Raw genomic sequence first — 9,853 nt, 5'->3', positions numbered from 1 at the left:
CCCCCCTTTGTAAAAAAAGGATAAAAACTGAAGGAGCAGAATCAGACTTATCAATTGTGTCCAGAATGAATCATTATTCATGTTTTAGGGTGCGATCACGTGCTCAGCTATTTTTTCCAACGTGTCTGAACTGTAATTTAATTTTGTAGAATACATTCGAGGGCACTTATTTCCCACAGTGCACTGTAATATCCAGTGAATATATTTGCTCTCTACAATATTAAAACTATACCACAATGCATTGCTAATTTCTGTCACCTAGCAACTAAAAAGTAGACAGCTAGCAGCAGCAGCAATTGATGTTGCTTACCATTCGTCGCCCTGTACATCAGGCTAAAAGGCCAAACAGCAGTATTGTCAAATGAGTGGAGGCACGCCTATGAGAAGCAGCAAATTCACTAACAGTAATACAGCTTGCAAAGGATTCATCTTGCAGGCAAAATGATGTCAAAAAGCTATAGCGGGGTTTGCGTTAGCTGGCTCTTGCAGGATTGTCTGTTGCTTTCTGTTGTTCGGAAGCCAAGATAATATTGTTGTCTAAGCTAACATCAGCTGATACTTGCCATCACGATGGTAGTAGGCTGAAGGAATGCAAATGTTTCTGGTCTTCCAAACCACTACCGTGATAAGTGTCCGAATTCATGACATTCATTTGAGTGGGTTACAACTAATAAGGGATGTCAGTAGACTCCCCTATAGGATAAACAAATAAGGGAAAAGTGGTGCATTCCAGACGCAGCCGTTGTTTTTTTTATTCCATATATCTTCCTTCCTTGCCAAGACCTGGCGCCTACATTACCCACAATGCAACTTGACCAGCGACTGTTTGGTCAGAGATTTGTGCATTATACTGGGAGCTAATGTAGCCTCAAGCCTCTAGCATCAAGCATAGAGGAAGAGCGGGCTACAGTGGTCTGGTAAGTTCACCTCTGTCAAACTTTACACCAACAATTTGTTTTAATTTTCAAGCTTATAGTGTTCAGTCCCACCAGCCACAGTGGCAGGTGGACAAAAAAGTTTCCAGCCCTGCTTGGATATACACCTGTGGTTTACTATATATTACCTCGAAAAGGCAAACCCATTGCCGCCATGTTTTTTTTTCTTTTGTCATATACAGATATGCTATGGTTGCTGGATAATATGTATGCTGACATTGTAACCACCCTACACCACTGGAATTCAGTACAGCTTTGACTCACTACAAAAAACAAAGGATGATGTGATTAAGTTATCTGTGCTGTAAGGAAATATTTTAACTAAATATGGAGCAAAAGTGTCTGTTATTGGTGATTAGAAGTTCTTCATTTTCTTTTAATGATACTATCAACATACCTGTGAGTTCAGTATTTATAAACTGGTTTTAACATTTTCTAAGATGAAGAAATTCTGCAGCATTAATATACACACACTAAAACTGAGATTTATTTTTTGGCTTTGACTTCCAGCAAACTGACCACTGTTGATTTAAGCGGCAGCTGTTAACTGAAACTAAAACATCCATCAGGTTGTTGTCAAAAGAAGCAATAAGTCTAATGACCATATCAATGTAAGCCCAGATCACACATCTCTCTAAAACCACACTGGATTACCCTGAACTGACCCTCTGTCAAAAATGTTGTGTGTCTATTTGTATATAGTGGACAAGCACATTAATTTATCTGACTTTTTCCACTTATTGTAAAACAGTCAGAAAAGAGTTGGTAAAAAGATTGATACTGCACCACTTTCATGTCTGTACAGTAAACATGAAGCTACATCTAGCAGCCAGTTAGATTATTTTAGAATCAAGACAGAAACAATAAGCCTAGCTCTGACTGAAGGTAACAAAATCTGGCGGCTAACATTCGCTGGCCAAGCGGCTACCTTCCAGTTTAGCCCACTGCTAACTTGAATGGGGATTAAATGATTCAATCATGCGGCACTTCTATATTTTGAAATGTTATCGGACCGAATGGATCAAATCCTGATAGTGGAATGAGTCATTACGTGGGTGTTGTGATGCTCAAAAACATGTATCCACTGATTTACAGATGTCTTTTTTACAATGTAAGTCTATGGGAAAAAGTCTTTTTGGGCCCCATGGCATCACGCAACGAACCCAGAAGTTGTAATTTCACAGTCTGGCCACTATATGATATAACAATAAGAACACACTGGACCCTAAGATGGTGCCTATTCATTCCACTGGAGTTGCTAACCTGGCATATACACCAAAACAAGAAGTTTCTAGCTTCCGGATTTACTTCTGCGGTATGCAGCCCACTGAATATGCACAGTAGCATTTCTCCTGCTGGCCCTGCCCAAGAGTTCCCACTCGGCTCATAGAGTTTATATTGTGGTGACATCATGGATTTTTAAACAGCTTTACTTGGCTTGAGGAATGTTTTACAACTATAAAGCCTCCATGGATCAAAAAATAAAATGCATAATAGAAAGAGTCATAATTACCTTGTTTGCAGTTTGAGGTGTCCTGTCAACAGTTTACAGATGTCTCTTTTACAATGATGCCTAGGGAAAATGCGTTTTGGGCCATGGGCGATTTTTTTTTTTTTTTTTTTTTTTTTTTTTTGTAACATGTCTCACATATTAGTCTCTCTTTCAAACTGCTGACTTATTTGGAACAATGTTTGAGTGTTGCTTTGACAGAGATGGACGGGATTTGTGATTGAGATAACAAAGAGCTGCAGAAGTGACACTGGAAATGGGGCGAATCTTTGTGCATCTGCACGGGTGTCACATTGCCATCACTACCGATCTGAGCTAGAGCCGATAAGTACCCATAAATACTAGAGTAATTTATTCCAGGAATTAATGCCAATTGTAACCTTTCCCACCAAGGACAAAAAGCCAGATGTTGGTGAGTGTTAGTGGGGTTTTTGTAAAGTGGGAATGGTGCCACTTTTTGTGCTCGTTTTTATTAATGTCGGATCTGCCGTGTGTTTAAAATCAGATGTCTGGTTTGGTTTGGCAAACTGCCCATTAAAGTTTCATTAATAATGAAGAGAAATACAGGGAGGATAGACTCTGTTTATTTCGAGGAAACATTAATCTTCTACTAAGGGATACACTGAGATGCAAGTAGCTCCTTAACAGCCCCTGGATCTAACAATCAATACTGGCCATGTGATGGCAAGAGTGACATCGGTGCTGCCAAGAAACATTGCCTCCTCCCTTTATAGCATTTAATCTAGACAAAGTCACTGACAGTCACATTTCACCGTCAACCTGATCTGACAGCACTGAGCACATTTTAAACTCTTACTTATTATTCAGGTGCTGCCTCTTCCTCATGCGTAAGTCACAAGACTCATAAATCTACCCAAAATTGTTTTATCAATCGATTAAGATAATGACACTAATCACTAAAAATCCAGTTCTCGGACAGAGCCTTACCCAGTGTTGTCTGGCTTGCTACATGGATCTAGAAAAAGAGGGTCATTTTGTCATAAAAACAATCTGATATTGTTGTTTATTTATGTTTTTAGCTGACTTTAGAAGAACACCATTTCCCATACAACAAAGATCACTGCATGTAAAATCATAGCTCAACAGAAGGAGAAGAGTCTATAGGCGAGTTGAGCTGCTACAGCTAGTTCAGACATGACTGTAAAGATAAAGGGATAAAGGATAAGGATCAACAATCTAGACTGTTTTGGTATGAGTTGCAGAGCTTTGGAGATATCAGCCGTAAAGATGTCTGCTTTCTCTCCAACATCTCATCTCTCTCAAAGCACAAAAAAAAGTGCATTTAAAAACTCATCAGTTATGTCTCTTTCCAGAAACCATGACCAAGTTACTCAAGATAATCCAAAGAGCTTGCTGTGAGCAGTTTCATGTTGGCGCTATAGTCCCAGGAATGAGTCCTAAAACCAGGAAATGAGTTAGCATTTTACCATTCATGGTTCCCTCATCTCAAAGTCAATAGCTTTTTGACTGGGTTTTTGGTTAGATGCCTGAAATAAGGTCTGTGGTTAACACAAGCTTCAGAGAATTTCACATTTTGTTCTACGACACAAAATACGTCATTAAATACCCCACTCCTGAAATCTGAAGCTTTTAATGTGTCTTAAAAAAGGGGGTTGCTAACAGGCTGCTAAATGAGACTACAGAACATCATCACGCTGAACACAGTCTCGTTGTTGTGGCAATATTAAATCATGGGACTGTTGTGTACTTTGTTTATAGCCTATTGTAAGGTTTTTACTTCTGGCGATTGCATTTAGGCTTTAAAGATGTGGTGTTCATTTGTGAAAATTATCTTGCTGAACAAATTGTGTTAAGTATTGTAAACTTTTGTTTTCCACAGAGCTTGTTTTCTGCGGTAATCAAAATTCCAGTGAAAAAATCCCATTAGCTTTTTGACGAAGGAACCAGAGCAAAGCTAACTTCCACATCGGCCTACAGGAAAAACTGCATCCCTGGAGCATTTTCTTTCTACCGAATTACACCTGCCAACTGTATCACAGTGCAGAGGGTAGCGTCCATCTACTCATGGACTAGAGGCTTGTGTCAGCACGAGATGTAAACATTAATGGTGTCCTCCTTGGCTGAGCTGTAACGGTAGCTAGCTGAGTGGTGCTAGGTGAGCTAGCTAGAGATGCTAGAAGAAAATAGCTCCTACATGAAACTGCTCACAACAAGGTCTGTGAATTAGCTTCAATAACTAGGTCATGATTTCTGGAAAGAGACATTGCTGTTGAGTTTTTTAAATGTAGTTTTTGGCGCTTTGAGCAGCACAAGCTGAGTGCCATCTGGTTCCATTATATTAGAGAGAAGGCAGACACGTCTCTACGGCTGATATCTCCAACACTCGGCAGCTCACACCAAAACAATCTAGACTGAGAAATAGCACTACAGGTAAGAGGAAAAAATTATATTTTTAATTTTTGGAGTGAACCATCCCTTTAAAAGAGAGAAGAGACTTAGATGTGGATAAAAAAAACTTGTTACAATGACATAAGTATCCGCACTGCTGTGTTGTATGCTCAAAGTTATCATTTTCACAAACCTTGTTAAAATCCCAAAGGTTAGGAAGGAATAAGCCTCATTTTTTGCAGATAGGCCATTGAAAGAAATGCGGGCTGAGAGAATTTATTGGGTTACAGATCTAGTGGAACAGAGGAGAGCCTGGAGGTGACATCAGGATGTTGGCTCTCTATAAGCAAACAACCCCACAAATGCCAACAGATTTTGATACAAATATTACTAAACTCTTATTAGTTAATGCAATTATGACTTTAACACACTTTTACAGCCCTGGCCACTTCAAACCAGTGACAGACCAAACAACAAATAGAGAAATCTCTTAAGTGAAACCACCAAAACTGCTCTAACCTTGGCAGAACACTGTGTCTCCATGTAGGATCCCATCACTCGTAGAAACAGCCTGATTGAGAAAATATGTTTGAGGGCCTTTAAACATCAACAAACGTGGCTACCTGTGTGGCCTGTTAATGCAGTATTTTTACTGTTTTATTTTAATTTAGCCTGTTTAGTGATTTTTTTGCACAAGTGATCATATCTGCTGCTTAATCGCTCTCAAACACGTTAACAACCAGATAGCTACTTTAAACAAGCTTGTATAATTTGGCATTTTCAGAATGTCAACATCTGATGCCTAACACCTTATTCTGAGAGATTGTATTTTCACCTTCGTAAAATCAAGAAGGAGTGACAGTGTAAGTGATTTATGAAAGTACTTGGGGTAACATGTCGTCTTGTCCATAAAATCTCAATAAAAATGACGCTTACATGTGTGTATTTATCACAGTGACATTATAGTAAAAGTCATTTTATTCAAAGGACTGTGAACAGTGCGGGTAAAAGCTTCAGTCTTGTTGTGCCTCAGCACTTTAAAAATATCTACTTAACTAAATATACTATACATATATACATATAAAGACTCTGAAGAATAATGTAAACACAAATGCTGCCTGTATCTGCTGCATCTGTTAACTGCAGGTAAGGTGCATGCTGGGTGGTTTAGAGCAGGCAGAGGGTGAGAGTGGACTGCCAATGAGTCCACAGTCCCTTTCCTTCCTTTTTCACTCCCTTTCTCCCTTTCACACGAGCAGAATTTATGAGGCCATTACGAGTGTGCATGCAGTGTCAACAGTGCCCAGCTAATATCTTTATCCAGCACCATGAGGAGCGGGGGGGGCCTGTCAGACAACACGTACACCGCCCAGGAGACAAACTGCCCTCCCAGCTCACAGTTCAGCTGAACACACACACACACACATAAACACTTAATATATTTAACATGCCTCAGCATTTCAAACACATTAGCTGGCTTCTTTAAGGCAGCCAGCAACTTAAATAATGAATTCAGCTCAAGCCTCCACTTATTATGAACAAATCTGTTCATTAAAGGAGGAAACTGAAACCTGGTCAGGTGCCCAGAGGATTAAAATCAATGCAGTGTACCTCGTAACAGACCAGCATATCCAGGATATATGCTAAATAATGCTGAGTGATTTTTTTCTACTAACAAAAATGTTTTTGTAGCGTGGAGCTTTGTAAACTGTCACATACTAAAAGCTGGCATCAAATGTCTGGTCTAATCTTGTTTACTTGATTTTTGATCAGAAAGTTTTAGATTTTAATTATTTTTCTGCAAATTATTCAGGTTAAGTTTTTGTACAGCTGACCGTATGTAGATAGCATTTAAAGGATACGTTTGGGGTTATTCTATTTAATTTCTTATTGTCAACAAATCCAATGAAAAGGCACAAAATAAAATAAAGAAATAAAACTCAATATGTTAGTTAGTCACTCTTACTTTCTGACTTTGCTACCCTCTCTGTGGCTCTCAGCCCCAAACCTGTCAGTAACTCTGAAGCAGGTCAACAAATATGTGACCTGCTTCAGAGGTGAATTTCACAACCGTAAGGGGCTGTAACATATGTCGTGTTTTTTTGCGTCCTCAAATTCATTGTTTTTGATGTAGTCACGCGGCAGGTGCACTCAGACGCCAGAGTGACGCCAGAGCAGCACACACACATTCCAGAGCACCCCTTTTTCAGGGCGCGACGGCTATGCTCTGAGATAATGTGAGTTCAACTTTTGGAACGCAGCAGTGCGCACCACATGTCATGTGACAAGGAACAACCAATCACAGCCAACAGATATCTTTCCCTTTTTCCGTAAATATCAGTCTGAGATAAATACGGAGGTGCAGGATGGCCAGAGCAGAGAGTCCCACAGATGATATGCCCACAGACTTATAAATAACACCTGGAAGAAGTTCAGCTCTGCACTTGGGATTTCAGGTAAATAGGCTTTGATACGGTGCTTGTTAAGGTTGCTTAGTAGCCTCAGATGCGACCTGCTGCTGCGCTATTGAAAGCTGGCACAAAAAAGGCACAACAGTAGGACCCAGCGCCCGACATTGCGTTTTCCAGGTGGTTAAAGATGCAGCATGTGTACGGGCCCTTAGCCGTCTCCAATGTTGTTTCCATTAATTTGGCAGTACATCCAACCAGCCTCACAACCGCAGACCACATGTTATCACACCAGCCCAGGACCTCCAATGTCTTCACCTGCAAGATCATCTGAGAACAGCCACCCGAACAGCTGATGAAACAATTGTTTTACACAACCGAAGAATTGCTACACAAACCGTCATAAACCGTCTCAGGGAAGCTGATCATCCGGTTGGATGTACTGCCAATTTTGGGGAAATGACACTGGAGACGTCCTATGGTAGTGAAATGAACATTCAATCTATGGGCAACAGCTCTGATGGACGATCCTGCAGTCTGCATGTCAATGGCAAAAACTTGCGACGTCTGTGGGATCGTGTTGTGTGATCAAACTACACATTTTAGAGTGGCATTTTTTTAGGACCATCCCAAGGAACACCTGTGTTGTAATGATGCTGTTTAACCAGCATCTTGATATGCCACGCCTGTCGGGTGGATGGATTATCCTGGAAAAGGACAAGAGCTCACTCTAACAGATTTTTAACAAATTTGCGACCAAAATTTGAAAAAGTCTCTAACTTAAAGTGATAGTGCACCCAAAAATGAAAACTCTGCCATTATCTTCTCACCCATATGCCGAGGGAGGCTCAGGTGAATTTTCAGAGTCCTCACATCACTTGCAGAGATTCCAGGGGAGAGGGGTAGCAACTCCACCTCATGGAGGCTTATGGTGCCCCAGATTCAAATGTCCAAAAACACAAAATATCTCCATACTGCTCGTCCGTAGTGATCCAAGTGTCCTGAAGCCCCGACATAAAAAGTTGTTTGGAAAAATGTCATTTGAACTCTGTTTTTAGCCTCATTGTAGCCTGTAGCTCTGACTGCCTCTCTGTGCACTGTGTGTGAGACCAGCGAAACCACGTGAACACACATGAACGCGGTGCCTATGTCTCGCGCAAGCGCGCACACCAGAGCGCGGTGCACAAAACTCTTCAGTTTTTCACCAAAAGCAAATAGCAAATTAGCTGATGATTTTGGTCTTTTCATGGGATTTATTAACTGTAAGAACTTTAGTTAATTGGTATCAGGACCGAAACACAGGTGCTTCATTGGCCCCAGAACTGAAAATTTTTAAATGATACCCAGCCCCGATGTTAACAATACGGGGTCAATAGAGAGCAAAGGTGTTATTTACAACATAAATTCAGCCACCCCATGTTGTCCGTTGAACTGCAGCCAAATGCTGTCATTAGAGACTCCACGGGGCCTTTGTCCCTCTTTCTCTGATCCATCTGCTGCTGGGGAGACACTGCAGCAGACCTGCCATCACGCTCACTGGCACCCGTCTGTTTTGCATGTGGCTGTTTGACACAACGCAGCAGGTGGGGGCATTATGGCCTGCTGGTGGCACGAGCGGCTCAATAGCTGCGGCAGCATTAGCTCTTATTACGCACACACACCAACTCATTACAGCTCACCGTGGGGTGATGCTGACAGAGGGACCCGGGCCTCCATCTGAAGAGCATTGTCTCACAGTGTGGAGGTGGCGATACACACCAGTGGAGGAAGCTATTCACTGATGGATCATTAAAGAAGCCCACAACAGCAAAACAGTGCTCTTGTTGAGCAGTGTGGGATGTTGAGGCAATAATGTGCTTTAATTGTCTGCCCTATGGACGCAGCTCTGATTTGAAAGCATGCGGTTGAAAAAGTTTTTGTTTTCTTTCAAATTTCTTTATGCCTCTCTCTATTATGTGCAGATTTTGTCCTCCAAATCATGAAGAATGTTTCTTTCAAGGATCAATTTTGAACTGGGGGTATAAAGTTAGATTATTCCCTCTTAAATAGTTGTAGTGGTACCAGCATGAGTTTAACTAGCAGTATTTTGGGGTCACTGTAATCATTTTGGTAATAACAGTAATCAAAGGGATGAAACCACAGACTGTAAAAAATGAATGTAGCCGCTTCAGCGTCAGCCACCGGTTTGTGGATTGCTGTTTTGAAGCCTTGAGTTTGGAAGTTTTAGCCATCGCCATCTTTGATGTTTGGAGCCAGAAGTGACCATATTTGGATGAGAGGGTGGAGCTGTGGAGAAGCAAGGGGTAGATCTGACTCACAGACAGCCTGTCATTCAGTGGCCCACCCTTAATTATGCGTAACTTTAAGCCTGAATAAAATGTAAACCGATGAAGCAGCCACCCCACATTGAGCTCCCTCCGGATGTCCGAGCTCCTTACCCTATCTCTAAGGCTGAGTCCTGCCACCCCACTGAGGACACTCATTTTGGCTGCTTGTATCCGCAATCTCAGATGATAGAGCTCATGACCATAGGTGAGGATTGGGACATAAATGGACTAGTAAATCAGAAGCTTTGCCTTGCAGCTCAGCTCCCTCTTCACCATGACGGTCAGACGCAGACCCTGGTAGAG

This window comes from Epinephelus lanceolatus, chromosome 1 (genome assembly GCF_041903045.1).
Source record: "Epinephelus lanceolatus isolate andai-2023 chromosome 1, ASM4190304v1, whole genome shotgun sequence".
NCBI lineage: Eukaryota > Metazoa > Chordata > Actinopteri > Perciformes > Serranidae > Epinephelus > Epinephelus lanceolatus.
The sequence above is the reverse complement of the archived record's forward strand: the minus strand, read 5'-3'. Positions refer to the sequence as shown.